Below are 16,558 nucleotides of genomic sequence, written 5' to 3'. Positions count from 1 at the left end.
AGAATTGGAATCTGATTAAACGTAAAGGTGGCACTATTATTTATAGGCTATCTCTTGTTCTGTGAACATTTGGGCAGTGAGTCACTTGTCAGTTTTTTGTCTAATTATCTTGAGCCACATAAGCTATTATAGTCCAAATGCCAAAAGAAATGTAACTCCAACTCCCTCCCCCTCTGTCGCACTATAAATTTTTTCTAAGTTATTTACTTACTAGCTAGATAAATAATACACATCAGTAGCCACCGGATGAGCTTACTTAGAGTTTTTGTTCTTTTATTACCTTCTATAAAAGTTATATTTGAGTTCAGTTAAGAAAGTTTTTTTAAAATATTTAACTCCTATCAATAACAAGCATTTACAGAAGATGATGCAAGTTGGGAATTTATGGGTTGGAAAACCATATGTGATAGAAATGAAAATGGCAGAATCATTGATTACTCAAAAAGAAATATTTAAACAACTTATTAAATTAAACAATTTAAACAAATTATATGAGGTGAACAATGTATGTTGCTCTACTGACACATTAACTAAGTTTAGAGGTTACCAAACTTATGGACTGAATTCTGTCCTTCCAAAATTCATATGTTGAAGCCCTAACACCCATATAAACTGGATTGGAGATAGGGCCTTTAAAAGGCAATTAAACTTAAATGAGATCAGAGGGTCAAGTCCTGATCCAACTGGTGCTCTGCTAAGAAGAGGGAGAGATGCCAGAAGTCTCTCTCTCTGCCATGTGGACACAGCAAGAAGGTGGCCATATCCAAGCCAGGGAATGAGCTCTCACCAGAAGCCAATCATGTTGGCACCCTGACCTCAGACTCCCAGTTTTCAGAACTGTGTGAGAAACTAAATGTCTGCTGTTTAAGCCATCCGGGCTGTGGTTTTTCCGCTATGGCACCTCTTGCAGTGAAGACACCAAAGTTGATCAGGCCTCTAAGAAATTACTATCTCAAGACGAAACTATCCTCACATAGTTGTCACACACACAAAGGAAGTCTGGACCCAAGTGTGTGAAGGAGGTGTGAAAATCAAAGAAGACCATGGGAAACTCACCCTACCCAAGATGATCCCATTCAAAAATCAATGAATAAGAGACCAGTGTGGGCCAAATAAAATGTGTCTGTAGCTCAGTGGAATGGGAGACAAAAGTTTAAACCTTGAACTAGATCTGGACTGTTCTCTAACTATTTTAGAGGAATCGTTGATTTTGACTCTTGGAGAGACTCTATATGGGAACTTTTCATTAAATCATGGCCTCTAATAACCAGACGAATTATTTTCTTCAGATTGGTATTGATGCAGTACTGATTTACAGACTGTATGGGATTTTTATTTGAAATTTGCAACTGCTAATCAATCCATTCAATTTGTATCTGGTCAAATCAAAATATTTTACATACTATATAATAGGTTGTTCTAATTTGTAAGTATAATGTAACCTTTCCCCCAGTTCCCAGTGGGGTTTCTCTTGCTCCTCTTTCGAGCTTTTCTACAATGCTGAGGCACTTGGCTTGAAACCTTTTGCTTTTTCCCATACAACTAGCAGTCAAAATTTCTCCATGTGGGGCATTCCTGTCATTCTGAAGGACATTTTGCCAATTAAAGGTTATTTAGAAGACTAACATTAAATTAAAAGCATTTTGGGGAATATTCGATTGCTCTCCACCTCCATCTTAAATTACTTAAGGATTTACTACTCAGATGAGGCCCTGGACCAATAACATCAGCAATACTTAGGAGCTTGGTAAAACTGCAAAATCTCAGGCATCAGTCCAGACCTACCAAATCAGAATCTGCATTTTCAAAGATCGCTGGGTGATTATGTGCACACTAAATTTTGATAAGCATTGCTAAGGTACTCTTGACTGACATCAGAACATGATATTTCTATCACAGAACTGCATGATATCTAAAGCACAACACTTTGTCTCCGTTTTCGCAAATTTGTTGATGTCTCAGAAAGCAGGAAGGTAAAATCCTCAAACTCTTATGTCTGCACAATAATATTATGGAAAGATTTCTGGGCATAGAATGAGAAATCCAGGGCTAGAATCCCAGTCCTGCTATTTACTAATTTAGCATAAATAAAAAACTCCAAGCCTACATTTGTTGATCATTACTAATAATATCTAATTTACACAGTCTGGAGATATCAAATGTAAAATGTATTTAAGTATAGCAAACATAACAATATTCTAAAGAAATGGGAGTTGAAGAGAGCAAAGCCATAGGCATGATTTGGTCAGGATCTGGCCACGAAAGTGCATAGAACACGCTGTTATTATAGCACAAACAGGAAAACCAACTGTCCAACCACTTACATCCTTCCTTGGCTACTGACTGTAGCCAAATGTTTACTGGGTCTCCAGTCAATTAGACGATGTGTCTCTCACCAAGTCATTCAGATTAGGGAGTTCCTATTGTGGCTCAGTGGTAACGAACCTGACTAGTATCCACGAGGATGCGGGTTCGATCTCTGGCCTTTCTCAATGAGTTAAGGATCCGGCATTGCTGTGAACTGTGATATAGGTCCCAGACGTGGCTTGGATCCTGTGTTGCTGCGGCTGTGCCATAGGCTGGCAGCTGTAGCTCCTATTTGATCCCTAGCCTGGGAACCTCCACATGCTGCAGGTGCAGCCCTAAAAAGAAAAAGAAAAAAAAATCGCTCAGATTAAATTAAAAAATAAAAATAAACAAAAGACTATTTAAACAAGCTACGAAGTTCAGAGGTTTGATATAATGTTTTACAATCTAATTTGTTGGATCTATAAGATTTTTACACATAAACATAAACCAAAGGTTCTCAAATTTTAATGTGTATAAGATTCAACTGAGGAACTTTTTAAAAAGAACTGATTTTTAGTAGTATTAACTACTAATTTTATAAAGCACTTGTAAGCTGGTACACATACACACAAATATTCACATACGCCATTTCCCTCTCATAATAACACTATGAAATCAGGACTATTCTTGCCCCAACCCAGAAATGACTAAATTCATAAATGGTGAATTTAAGTAACTTCCTAAATTTATGCAGCTAGTAAGAGATGAAATTCAGATTCAAGCCCAGAAAGTCTGGCACCAGTCTTAAGACACTAAATTCACCAAGTTACAATGAAACTGCAAGAATCACAAGGCATATCTTTGTCCATTTGTTCCCATACTTTCTGGCCTGATTTTCAGGGTATGAAGCTGCTCATTCTTCTGGAAGCTGGTAGTCACCAATATAAAATCTTAGGAGGAAATTTTTGATATTCTAAGAAGGAACATGTAATTTCAGGAAAAGGAAACTATAGCTTAGACATACTAAAACTATTTGAGAAAACATGGATTTTGTTGTAGTTACTATTTTTCTTTGATTCCTCTAATTCTATTTGGTCTTCAACAGAGATGATCTTTGGAAAAATAAAATAAAATACTTGCCTTCAAGAGTAGGTGATGCCGGAGTGGGTCTGGAAGCTTGTTCTGTTGGTAATGGAGGTGGTATGGCTGGGCTTTGTCCTGTGAACACAATGCAGGAGTAGGTATTGAAAAAAAACTATTAACAAATTTAATATCCACAACTCAAATAGCTAGATCTGTCCCCAACATGCATAATTCATAATCTAAAGCATAAATTCATATGGTTATGCAATAAGAAAATTGTTATTAGGTGAGATCTTTAAGTGGATACACACACAGATTCGGTTATCTTCAGAGGCATTTCTGAATAATATATTACTTTTCTTAGATATATATACAATGTAAATATATCTATTGGACTTTATTAATGGAAAAATCTACATGCAATCAAATAAAGCAATTTATTTTCAATATGCTCTTCCAATTATGGAAACTGAAATCACAGAGCCTGAGAGGACTCCTAATTATAGAAAAATCACCATTTTTTTCATTAAACTAAAAATCCTCAAGTGATATAATAAGGCAATAAAAGAAGGTTAAAATTCATAGGCCTTTTGATATTGAACAGGTACATTTCCTCCTGCCAAAATAAATGACCTGCAGTTAAGTAAATAATGGGCCAAAGGGAAAATATATTCAGTTTTATAGAACCTTGAAAGCCTCCTTCACGTCTCTGGGCTTATTATGAACTGTATAAAAACCCACAATCATTTCTGAGTGCTTCCTTATCCCAAGTGATTTCTTTAATTAACCAAAACCATGCAGGCCACAAACTGTAAACATTAACTAACATATGATCCCATATGAAATGCTTGCAAATGTTTTATCATTCGCTTTCATTCCATAAACTCCTGCTGGGTATTTCTTTTAAATCCAGGAATCAACGTGGATACATGCACCTTCTAAAATCTCACTGACAACTAGATATTATCAAATGTCAGCAGTCCTGCCTGCTTACTGGAAGTCTTCTATTTTTAGAATTTGTCAAAATTAGTTTGCTTTGGTGAATTGTGGATCCACAATCAGAGTGCACACACACCACCTTCTGCAGTGATAAGAAGGGAGGGATCTCAGGCTCTCAAGCCAAGAAGAGGTTAGTCTCCACTCATCACAAGATTTGCTTCCAGCTGTTATACCTATCCCATCCAAATAGATTCCGAGGCATGCAGGAGTTTATAGGTGGGGGATCAAACCGAAGCCGCAATAGTGACAGACCTGAATCCCCAACCACTAGGCCATCAGGGAACTCCAGGATTGATTCCTAAGCATGCTCAGGGACACACAAAAGCAAAGCATATGTTTCATAACATGCAGGCCTTGTATCTAGAAAATATTATTATTTTCCATATTATTATCGTCCATATTATTATTATTAATTTTTTCCCTCATGAGAGCAAAAATTTGATGGAAACATAATGCACCATGGTATTTCCTTCTTCAGTAACCAAGAAAAGATAAGACTGGGCACACCCAAGAAATTTGAGGTATGCTGTTTTTCCTTAGCTCACATTTAGATAGTGCTTACCACGTGCCTAGAATGATCCCAAACAGTTTTAATGTATTAAGTCATTTAATCTTCACTAGATCATTAGGATGTGGGTATAATTTTCATTTTCTAGTCTGAAACTGGGAAGAACAAGGATTCAGGTGTTCAGCTCCTAAGAAGTGGATGTGAGATGCTGACGGCTCCTCTCAGATGGCCTAAGGTGGGCAAAGGACCATGATATGTAAGGGGGAGTCTATAGCTGGAGAGACAGAGGAGTGAAACTTCCACCTGTAAGTCATAGGGATGCACACTTTCAGATTCACTCTCAAGTCTTGCTTGTGAGCTGTTCCTGAAAAAATGTTCCTAAGGCAGGACTGTATTTTAAAACCTTTAAAATCTAGAGGGAGGGGATCTAGATTGAGGAAGAAGTCAATTAAATAACTACAGCTTAAATCCAAGTGATCATGAATATATACAAATCTTGTTTAAATCCAATGGCTTTCAAAAATGTCTTCACAGAATCCTGTCTGTTCAAACGAAAATGCTTTCTCTCCTGTCAATATACTTTCTTGAACATCAGTGATGTAAATCATAATCTTCTACAGTCTTGATAAGCTCTTTAGAAATTTATTTTTAATATATTCAGTTCTTTCCCCAAGGAATAATTCATAATTTAGACTACAAAATAGTCTCCTATTTTCCTGAAGGAAATATGAAATCATTATTTTAGTTTTTAAAAGAATTTAGTGAGCAGTTATTATGTCCTAGCACTGAAGAACCATTAAACCCTAACCCTGCCTGTAAGAAGTCCCTAATCTAATGGCTAAAAACAGACTTACAGACAGATCATTAATAATAGAGTGTGATGATGGGAAATAATATATACAGAGGGAATGTCACAGGAAGATTCTTGCACTGAACGGCCTAAAAGAAGTTTCCCAGGTAAGGAAAGGAGTTGGGGAGGGATGGATTCCGGACAGAGAATAGCTAGTTAAAAAAAAAAAAAAAAAAAAAGGCCTGGATGCCAAAATATGTAGAACTAGTAAAATAAACAGACTAGTGCTTTTACAGCTTAAAGTGCAATATCCAGTTTATATCAGAAATTCTCTACAACTGTAACTATATTATGCTCTTTAACATAGCTGACTGCATGATTATGAGGCAGTGGACAGAGTGGGGAAGTAGCACCACAAGAAAAAGGAAAAGCCAGACAGTCTTTCGCTCCACAGTGACAGTGCTAGGTAGCCTTGGCAGAGGAATTATTAGCTCAGGATGTTTGTGTTTTGCTAGGGGTCACCAAAATAAATCAGGCACATCATCCTTGAGAATGACACCTGTCTCTTCAGTACTGACTCACAGAAAAGACTTCCTTCATGTTCAAATAATGTCAGAGAATGCTACTGAAATCAGAGCATTTTGCTATATGAAGGAATATATTATATACAATAACATATAAGAAATTATATGAATATATTAATAATTGAATTTCATAATGAAAGCAATATTGTTTAGTATGAATACTACATGCTTAGAGTCAAATATGGGAAAGTTTCTGCTCCATCCCTTAAACTCTGTGTGAATTTGAAAATTTCATGAAGTAGCCAATTCTCACAGCCTTTATAAGATGAAGAGCTTTCAGGGCTGTTATGAGAATTAAGTGATGAAGCATCTGACAAATAGTGAATACTCAAAATATTCTTTTTCCTATAATATGTTTACAATTTATATCCCATCTAATTACACAAGAGGACTTAAAACAGACTTTTGAAGTGAGAAAACAAAGACATAACAACTGATAAAATTAAATATGACAGAAAGAACAGAACTCATTTACAGGAAAGAGGATTACCATTTTATTAGAAATATATTTCTTTGGAATTTCTGGGGATTGTTACTCTCTAAAGGAAAAATTTAGGTTGTTGAAATTTACATTGGAACTTTAAAGGTGCCCTTCATTTTACCTGAAAATCCCTCTGACATTCAAATATAGTGAATTGGCTTTATTTTTGTTCCTTGAGTGATTCTGGTAGGCTTATTTCCATAATACCTGAATTGCATGTTTGTAAGCTGCCAATATTTATTGTTCTGAGTTATTTCACACACAAGTCAATTTGATTGTTTTTGGTTTAGTCAAATTCCACTGGGGATAGTATACAGTGTGCATTTCTCCTAATCATCTAAGCTACTGAAGTTTTCTTTACTTTGGTAGAAATGATGAATGGAATTACTCAGAATCTCAAGTCAAGTGGGAGGCTATGGGAAGAATTCAGGTAATGTGAAGGAGAAAGCAATTTACTGACTAGTTTTTAAGTTAATCTAGTTTTTTTTTTCTTTTTGTCTTTTTAGGGGTGCACTCATGGCATATAGAGGTTCCCAGGCTAGGGGTCTAATCAGAGCTGTAGCTGCCAGCCTACGGCAGAGCCACAGCAACACGAGATTCGAGCCGCATCTGCGACCTATACCACAGCTCACGGCAATGCCGGATCCTTAACCCGCTGAGCGAGGCCAGGGATTGAACCCACAACCTCATGATTCCTAGTCGGATTCATTTCCGCTGCGCCACAACGGGAACTCCATGTTTTCTAGTTTTTTATCAGAGGAGATTCCCTGGTTCAAAAACCATTTCCAGACAGCTCAAGTCTAGCCCTTAAGTCTTGAAACAAATGTGAGGAAATTTTTATTTTCTAATGCTGAATTGATATTTTTTCCCCTGGACCCCACTGCATTTTCCTGAAGGCACTGAGTATGCTCAGAAGACTACAAACTCTTGACAGGCCTCCTATGCTGCAAATGATGAATGGTGATAGACCTCATGATACAGAATGTGTCTCTCTAGTAAATGAACACTGAGGGAATGTTCATTTACACCTTTAAAAAGTACAAAGTATGAATAATTACAAATTTCTTTCTCAATTCATTCTTTCAGCATTATTAAAAGCATCTGTAAGTCTACGACTGAACATAAAATGAAAAGATCTGAATTTAGTAAGAAAAATAGTTGTCAAGTGTGTTAAAGCAATGGTATCATGTTTATTTGTTGTCACAAGGTTCTTAGACTATTTTTGTAAGATGCAGAATGATATTTTTAAAGTTTAGAATTGAACAAATACTAAAAATAAACAAAAATACGATTTATATTTTAGGCTAAGACATGGGACTGCGCTAATGTCTTTTATTAAAATAGAGACAGGCTGACCTTCAAATTTCCATGCTGAGTGTCTCTTTCCCTTGCCTTGCACTTCTGGACCACCTTCAAATGGAGGGAAGGGACCAGAGGGATTGGAAGTGTCAACTGCTCCTCCTTTTCCTACTCTATTTATTAACAAAACAAAGAAGATACCATTCATGCGATAATCCCAGACCTGTGAATTTGCCTATGCAATGAGGAACTCACCAATAAGGAATAATCTGAAGAAGTTCAGGAGTTTGTATGTGGTGGGTAGATCAATGTTTTTTCCTAACCATAGGTATCTTTATACCTCCCACTTACTGGGCTATTCTGATAATATATCCTGTGTATTGCTAAATTCTACACATGTACTTTGCACACCTTGTCCTTGGTCTTGTGGAGGGGACATGTAAACAGGTGATTATCACTGGACTTAGGTCTCAGTTGTTTCAAGGCAAAATAAGAAAAGTCATGTCTCTTCCAGCTGGGTTGCTGTGCGTGTTCCTGGACATAATTGTGGAAACAAAATCAGTGAGAGACCACAGAGAAGACAGAGAAGGACCCTGTTGTTATGGAGCTTACAGTCAGAGAGAGAAGGTAACAAACACGTAAGAGAGGTAATTTTAGATCTCAGAAATGTAGGGGCATCAAAACAGAGTGATGAGGAGGACAATGACTATGGGAAAGAGATCAGATCATACTAAACTCGTTAGAAAAGGAAGAATGGCGTCAGCACTAAGCAGGACTCCACTAACCTAGGAAGCTTTATGCAAATTAGAAAAATGTTTCCTTTCTGAACATGTGCTATCCATGGTGACAAGGTTTGACCAGGAGGGCCTGCTTACTGCAAAATTAAGAGGCAGCTTTTCCCATGGTTAGCTGCAGTTCCAGTCCAGGGCACACTGCCTTGAAAAGGAGAGAAGAGCAGGGGGCCTTTGTGTAAGTACACAAACTGTAGGACAAGCACAAAATGTATGAAGTGGCTCTCTGTCCAAAGGGGAAGACACTTGAGTTCTGACTTGAATACAAAGGAGCACATCTCCTAAGAGGTCTGATAAAAGGCAAGTCCAAAAGCCCAAGCTAGGAACCAGCCTGGTTTGCTTAAAGGTCACTGGTGCTGGAGGATACAGACAGGCTCACATCAGAGCATTCTTGGCTGTTCCAAGGAGTCTGGATTTGTTCTAAAGATAATAGTAAGCTTTTAAAGTGTTTAGTGTCGAATGTAGATTTTTAAAAGATCACTAGCTGCTTTATGAAAACAATGTTTGTAGAGGAAAAGGTATGAAAGCACAGCAGGAGACTCAATTGTGCAAGAAATGCTTGAGCGCCTACTCAGTACTAGGCACCTTTCTAGGATGTGGAGTTATAGAAGTGAACAATACAGACAAAATCACCCATTTTATGGAGCTGAGATTCTACAGGGCAGAGAGAAAAACTAACAACTAAATAAGTAAAATGGAAATAAGTATCCTATTAAAAATGTATCAAGGAAGAGTAATAAGGAATGCTATTTAGAGTAATGGGTGGCAATTTTAAAGATGATCAATGAAAAACATAGAAATTGCAGTTAAGTGGATGGATTCAGAGTACATTTTGACACAAACCCAATAGGATTTTTAAATGAATTTGATGTGGTAAGTGAGGGAAAGTAATCAAGGGTGACTGACAATTTTGGCTTGAGCATCTGGGAGTTGGGAGCGAATGAGACATATAATACTCAGAAAAGGGCAGGAAATTTTGTTTACTCAGCTAGATGCCGTTTAGGGACTAATTGCATAGTCATTGTTGTCACTTGAATTATGTAGTTTCCAGTTTTGCAAGAGGACTTATATAGAAGACCCTGATGGAGAAACCATAGTTACTTTGTTGGATTATTCCAAAAAAATGTATCTTATTGGTAACTAATTTTCAAGATTTTTTTCATTATTTTAGAAAAGCTTTAAGCAAATGGATTATTTAGTATAAACTGGCTTTGCAACCCTACTATAAGGGTGTTTAAAACACCAAAAGCTTCAACTTCTTAGATCAAAGACCATCCTGTGGGCCAAAATGTTGCTATTGGAAAGGTTTCTTTGCATTCTGATAAAAAGCTTCCCTAATATTTCCATGTATTATTACACATTTGCATATTCACTTTGATGGGAAGCAAGGAATAGTAGCTGAATGCATATTTCATATATTCTTTTGATTAAAAATGATAAAGGTAATATTAGTGTTTTTTTCTTCTTCATCTCCAATTTATAAGGGAGAAATAATTTTCCAAGGAAAAACCAACCAAAGAAAGGAAGTAAGACTGATTCAAGATCATATCATTGTTCCACTTATCCTTGTACTTTGATTATAACAGAATACCTGATATTTGCAACCTAACAAAAAGAGATGCACAGAATCATAACTATGGAGTTTCGGGGCCTGGAAGAGATCTTTGCATCAGCTATTCCAACACCCTAATTTTTCAAATGGACAAAAATGGTCTCTGGGAGGAAAAGTGGCTTAGTTAAGGCATGAAAAAACAGAAGACCCAATATAAGATAAAGATTTTCACTCAATTTTGTTTTTCTATTTATTTAATATCTATTTAGAAGGTCAAAATAAATGCCAATTATTTTAACCTATTGTTATGAATGACTCAAAACTCTTAGCTGATCCATAAATATTCATTTCCTAAGACAAAAAGTTTCATAGATTTTTTTCAGTGGTCATGTTCTATTTAACCTTAATTAGATATTACATTGACCTCAAATAAACCATCCTGTTACCTGACCTGACATCATTTCCACAACTCTAGAAACACTGTGAACTGGGAGGTTTTCAAAACTTTCAGAATTACTATTTCTTCACTTTTCTTAGTTTCTTCTATCTATCTGAACAATATCTCTTTCAACCCCAGAGCAAATCACATTTGTACACAAGGCGTGAGGCAAGAGGAAGACAGAAAAAAAAGAAACAGACAGATAATATGAATTATATAGTTTTTCTTTTAGTACAAAGGCCAAAGCTGATAGGAAAATAGACTAATGATACAAATTAGATGGGCTGCAGTCTCAAAAATAAAAATAATCTCATGTACTTATAATAAAAATATCCTACCTGCCATAGAGTCATCCACTAAAATGTCAGATACCTGTGGGATTTTAAATTCTCAGTGATATATACTGCATCTTCTTAATCCAATCATCTGTTGATGGACATTTAAGTTGTTTCCATGTCTTGGCTATTGTGAACAGTGCTGCAGTGAACATGCGAGTGCATATATCTTTTTCAAGGAAAGTTGTGTTCAGATATATGCCCAAGCGTGGGGTTGCTGGGTCATGTGGTATACATGTATATGTGACTGGGTCACTTTGCTGTACAGTAGAAAATTGACAGAACACTGTAAACCAGCTATAAGGGGAAAATAAAATCATCATTAAAAAATTCTCAGTGATGAAACTGTCTACAACATGGCCTACTCCAGTCATTCCTCAAAGCTCAGCTCTTTTATCTCTTGATTCCCTTCTACCCATTCCCTTCAGAACCTTTAAGCTCCCAGAGTATCCAGCGCATACTTTTTCCTCTGAGTTTCAATACATTTGTTTATTTACAAGTTTGGGCTGGGTTTTGTTATTGTTGTTTTTGTTTTTTTTTAATCCTCATTAGACTATGAGCCACTTGAGGGCAGAATCTGGAATATCAATACGTATATGGTAAAAGAAAATGAATAATCAAAAGAGAAAATGATTACAAGAATGCTAAAGGCTGCACTATTATGCTCCTTCTAAAGTGTACGAAGATGAATAGACTATTTAGTTCTTGGTAGAATTAAAAATACTTCCAACAAAAATCCAAAAAATTAATTAATTTTTATTAATTTAATTATAAAAAATAATAAAATGTTAGTTATTTATTTTTTGGTTTTCTATTTTTCATTTATAAAGCTCCAGACCAAATTATTCATTTGCTTTCTGTGAGCATCTTTACCAGTTTGTTCATGAGTGGAATGGTACTCTTCCATGAAAATAAAGCACTAATGCATTTATCCATGGTTAGTGGGAAAAACCCAGCTAAAGGTCAAAGATAAGAAAGGTAACTTCATTAGTTAGAAAGCTTAATTGAGATAAAACACCTGAAGTATATTCTGAATATCTATAGTTTCCCTTAAATGGAAAAGCTAGGTCAACCATCCATTGTGGTATGTTTCAGCCTAAAGAATATTGTACCTATAGATGTAACTTTAATAGTATTTTAGTGCCAGAAGAAATTTCAGAGTTTACTAAGAACACTGAAATCCAAAGAATCTGAACAACTTCTTAATTTCACCCAAGTGACATATAAATAGGACCATCTGTGTGGACTCCTAATGTAGTGCTCTTTGCACAGCAGAATGCTGTCTTATTTTAGAAATAGCGTAATGGGACAAGGAATGAACAAAATATGCAATTATATTTAAAATAATGCTAAACAATTTCAATTTAGTACAAACATTGTGTTATCGTATGCTTTAGAATTATACAATCAATCAAAATAATCCAAAGAAAATAGATCTTAAGTGTGGTATTCTATATTATGCCAAAATGATATATAGATATATATATATATTTTTTAAAATATTATTGAGTATATTCCCTATGTTATAATTACATCCCCATGACTTATTTTGGAAATTTGTGCCTCTTTTTTTTCTTTTTAGGGACACACCCACTGCATAGGAGGTCCCCAGACCAGGGGTCAAATTGGAGCTATGGCAGCCAGCCTACATCACAGCTACAGCAACACCAGATCTGAGCCTCATCTATAACCTAAACCACAGCTCACAGCTCATTGAATCCCACTGAGTGAGACCAGGGGTCAAACCCATGTCCTCACGGATACTATTCAGATTAGCTTCTGCTAAGCCATGACAGGAACTCCAAAAATGACATTTTTAATAGACATTTTAACCCTTGTTTCATTTGAAGATGATCTGAAATACAAGTAACATGTTTTTAACCATCAGTTATGTCAATTCAATTTTCAAAGTTATAATTAATTCAAATTAGGTCTCTGAGATGCTGTTTTCTAGTGTCGAACATGTCTAACATTCCTTTTTTTTTTTTAAGGCCACAATTGCAGCAGATGGAAGTTCTTGGGCTAGGGATTGAAGCTGCAGCTGCAGGTCTATGCCACAGCCACAGCAATTATGGATCCAAGCCAAATCTGCAACCTATGCTGCAGCTTGTGGCAATGCCAGATCTTTAACCTAATGAGCAAGGCCAGAGATCAAACACACATACATCCTCATGGAGACTGGTCATGTTCTTAACCTGCTGAGCCAGAATGAGAACTCGAACATTCTTTATCAGGTGGAGATGCCTACTCTCTAATGGTATGATGGTGGTTTATCTTATAGAATTCAATTTTTCCAAGAAAAATATTTTATATATTATACATATGTTTAAAATTTTAAAGACATACTTGAATAGACTTAAAAATGGATAAATTTTAAGAAAAATCACGAAATTTCAATAAAATTTTGAGTTAAAAACCCAGTTTTATTGATATCCCCTCCCCCATTACATGTTAACTTACTAACGAACAATGGTCTATTATACACTTAATTAATTGTTTATTGTTACTAAAACAGAAGTATCAGTTGCAATAAGGTTGTTGTTTACCAACTAGGTCATTATATAAACATGGCACATTCTTAAATATGAGTATATTTAACTTGCCATAGTTCCTAAGTCAAAATGTATAGTTTAGGTTTTAGAGATCCAACACACTTTAGTGATTTACTCAAAGACTGAAAATCAAGTCACACAAAATTATCGATCACTGGGGACTTGAGTAGCAAACAAAAAACTGAGGAAATAAAAGATGTTTCCCAAGACAAAGTCATTACACTTATAAAATGCGTTAACAATTTCAATTCTTAAAAGGTAGGAGGATTGACATTTTTGTAAACTATCCAAGTGTGGAGAATAAATAATGTCTCCTTTTGTCTCAGACCTTTTCTGCTGGTTTGACTAGAAAGTTTGCCCAACGAGGTTACTGACACACAGTCAATTGCTAAACCAATCCTCAAATACTAGAATTTGCTGTTGTCATTCTCTGTAACTTTAGGACCCACCAACAACCTTAGAGATAAATTTACTCTATATTCTCTTCCATCTCAATTTAATGTCACTTTAACTGCTAAGAATAAAATTCCCCTAAAAATCTAAGGATGGAACTGGGCGATATTTTATCACACCTATGGCCAGCTTAACAGATACCCAGGAAATTTAAAAGTAAACCATATCCAAGATGCCTCCAATAAATTTGATGAGAAGCCATTTGTGTTCTTGAGTATGGAATCACAGTCCACCCTGCTTGCCCATTCTACACGGATTCCTTTCACTGACAAACCAACACAGGCAGCTAAAGGTTTTCAGCAGATTGCCCTGCTTTCTTTGGCAGTTGTTTTGGCAAAATTTAGGAGTACATGCCAAATTTTCATTATAAGGGAAACAGATTGTGAGTTTGTGTCAAATTACACCACTCAAAACAGAGTAACAGAGTAAAGAAAAGGAAGAGAGAAAGGAAACCTAAGAGGAAATATCCCCTCTTCAAAAAATATTTATAATTCTCCCTACAGTGCTGGAGACAGTATCCAGCTATCTTAGCAAATTCTGCAACTTCCTCCAGGTTCAATTTCCTAATCTATAGGTGGAGAAGTCACAACCCACCTCCTTTGGTTTGGTGAGAATTCAGTGAAATGATCCATATGCAGTGCTTATTAGCACAGAGCCTGGTACGCTGTGAGTCCCCAGTAACTGGTAAATCTTTTCCATCATCAGTGTTGTCATCATCATCTCAGACAGTCCTCAAAAGTCTTTCAAGGGCAGATGCAGAATTATGTCTGGATGACTACCTGAGTTTTTCTCCAGCTTTAGGTAAGCCACGTTTGCTGTTCAAGGTTCATTGTGAATTTTCTTTCTCCTTATCCACAATACAAGGAGATAGTTTTTTAAGCTATTTCATGACATTTGAAAAACACTGTTGTTCTTCTTTTATGCAGAGATCTCATTCACACAAAATAAAACCAGTTTAACACCCTCCTATAGCTATTTCCACATCACACAGGACTTGGCAAAGGGAAGGGATGCTATAATTGTCCTATCCATTATATCCACCTGTGAGAAAATTCTTTCCTTTTTTTTCCAAATTGTTTCTGACACATGAAAATATTCCATGTTTATAAGCAATTCAAAGAGATATGAAAAGCCTAAGGAAGGACCATAGAGTCAATCAATAAAGAATCTTCTAGTTTTGGAATTTACCTAAGGAAGAGAAAAAAAGGGTTTGATATTTTGTTTCAGTGGAGAATTTTCTACTGGGTGCTTTAATAAAAATGACAAAATTCCTTATCTTTTCAATTACAGGAAGATAACATAAATTTAAATATTTCAGTGCTTGTACCTAATAGATAAAGGATAAAATGGAAACATGTTAATAATTATTATTTAATAGGCTTAACACCACACTTAAATTCACAAATATATTCTCCCTTGAATGACACCGTTGGAAATCATCCAACTTTTCTTCCTATTTTAAATTGTGTATAATTGATGTTATTTTGTCATTTAGAATAATACACACTGCTTATCCAGTGTCTGCCAGAAGGCTATTTATAATTTACACAAAAAAAAAAATTCCTCTGGGGAAAAAAATCATTGTTAATGTAATCACTGTCATGAATAACAGAAAATGGAAAAAGGTTTACTTCTTATACAACCTCCTTATAAGAGAAGATTAAATCATCAGTTTGTTTTTCATGATGTTTCAATATGACAATATTGGTGCTTTTTCTTTGCCTATTTTCCTCACTTTGTATAAGAGATTCTGATTGCTACAGATCTTATCCACTAAACATGTGCTTGTTACCTAAACAATGTGAGTGGTTGCAAAAAAAAGAAAAAAAGTGGTTTATAGGTGACAGCTTCTTATTCAAGAAAATAGAATATGAACCAGAAAGTAGAACTACTGAAAAAATAGTAGCGGGTGTTTGAGAAATGTAATATAATTAAGTTTACATGACAAAGGACAGACACTGATTACACATCAGGGTCTAATTTAGAAGGACACCCTGTGGCATAGGGTGAGATGCTACTTTGTTTGGCTTTTACCCTGTGTTGGTTTTTCACTTGGTATTGTAAATAAAAAAGTACATCTAATTATATCACTACTTTTTTTCCCCCTCTTGGATTGAAAAAATTGACCACCTAAAAAAAGGATAAATACTAAACTCATTGTACTCAACTAATTAAGAAAATCAGAATAAAGCTGAAGATAACACTGACAAAATACTAGGACAACACTTTTACCAAGCCTGTCTCAGCCTCTGTGGCCCTTTTCTCTCTAGGTATTTACAGTGAGTATAACCTGCATCATATGGGTAAGTCCTAAAGCAGTACCTTCTCCCATTTTCTCCCCCAGCTTCTTTATGAACTGCTTACTGTCTTAATGGCAATGGTTTCTGACTAGATTGTTACCTC

At 35.7% G+C, this 16,558-nt stretch overlaps 1 long non-coding RNA gene across 5 annotated transcripts in view; it reads left to right on the top strand.

Moving 5' to 3' along the window:
- Positions 1 to 16,558, top strand: part of LOC125115417 (uncharacterized) — a 56,028-nt gene that overhangs the window by 13,617 nt on the left and 25,853 nt on the right. For 2 of the 5 annotated variants that reach the window (XR_007132107.1, XR_007132108.1), the window contains exon 2: positions 8,548 to 8,660. This is a non-coding gene — a long non-coding RNA (uncharacterized LOC125115417). Of the gene's footprint in view, positions 1 to 8,046; positions 8,330 to 8,547; positions 8,661 to 14,860; positions 14,957 to 16,425; positions 16,459 to 16,558 lie in introns of those variants that run through there. The other 3 variants (XR_007132109.1, XR_007132111.1, XR_007132110.1) reach the window with 3 other exon arrangements.

The sequence above is a fragment of the Phacochoerus africanus genome, chromosome 2 (genome assembly GCF_016906955.1).
Source record: "Phacochoerus africanus isolate WHEZ1 chromosome 2, ROS_Pafr_v1, whole genome shotgun sequence".
In the NCBI taxonomy this organism is placed as follows: Eukaryota; Metazoa; Chordata; class Mammalia; order Artiodactyla; family Suidae; genus Phacochoerus; species Phacochoerus africanus.
The sequence above is the reverse complement of the archived record's forward strand: the minus strand, read 5'-3'. Positions and strand labels throughout refer to the sequence as shown.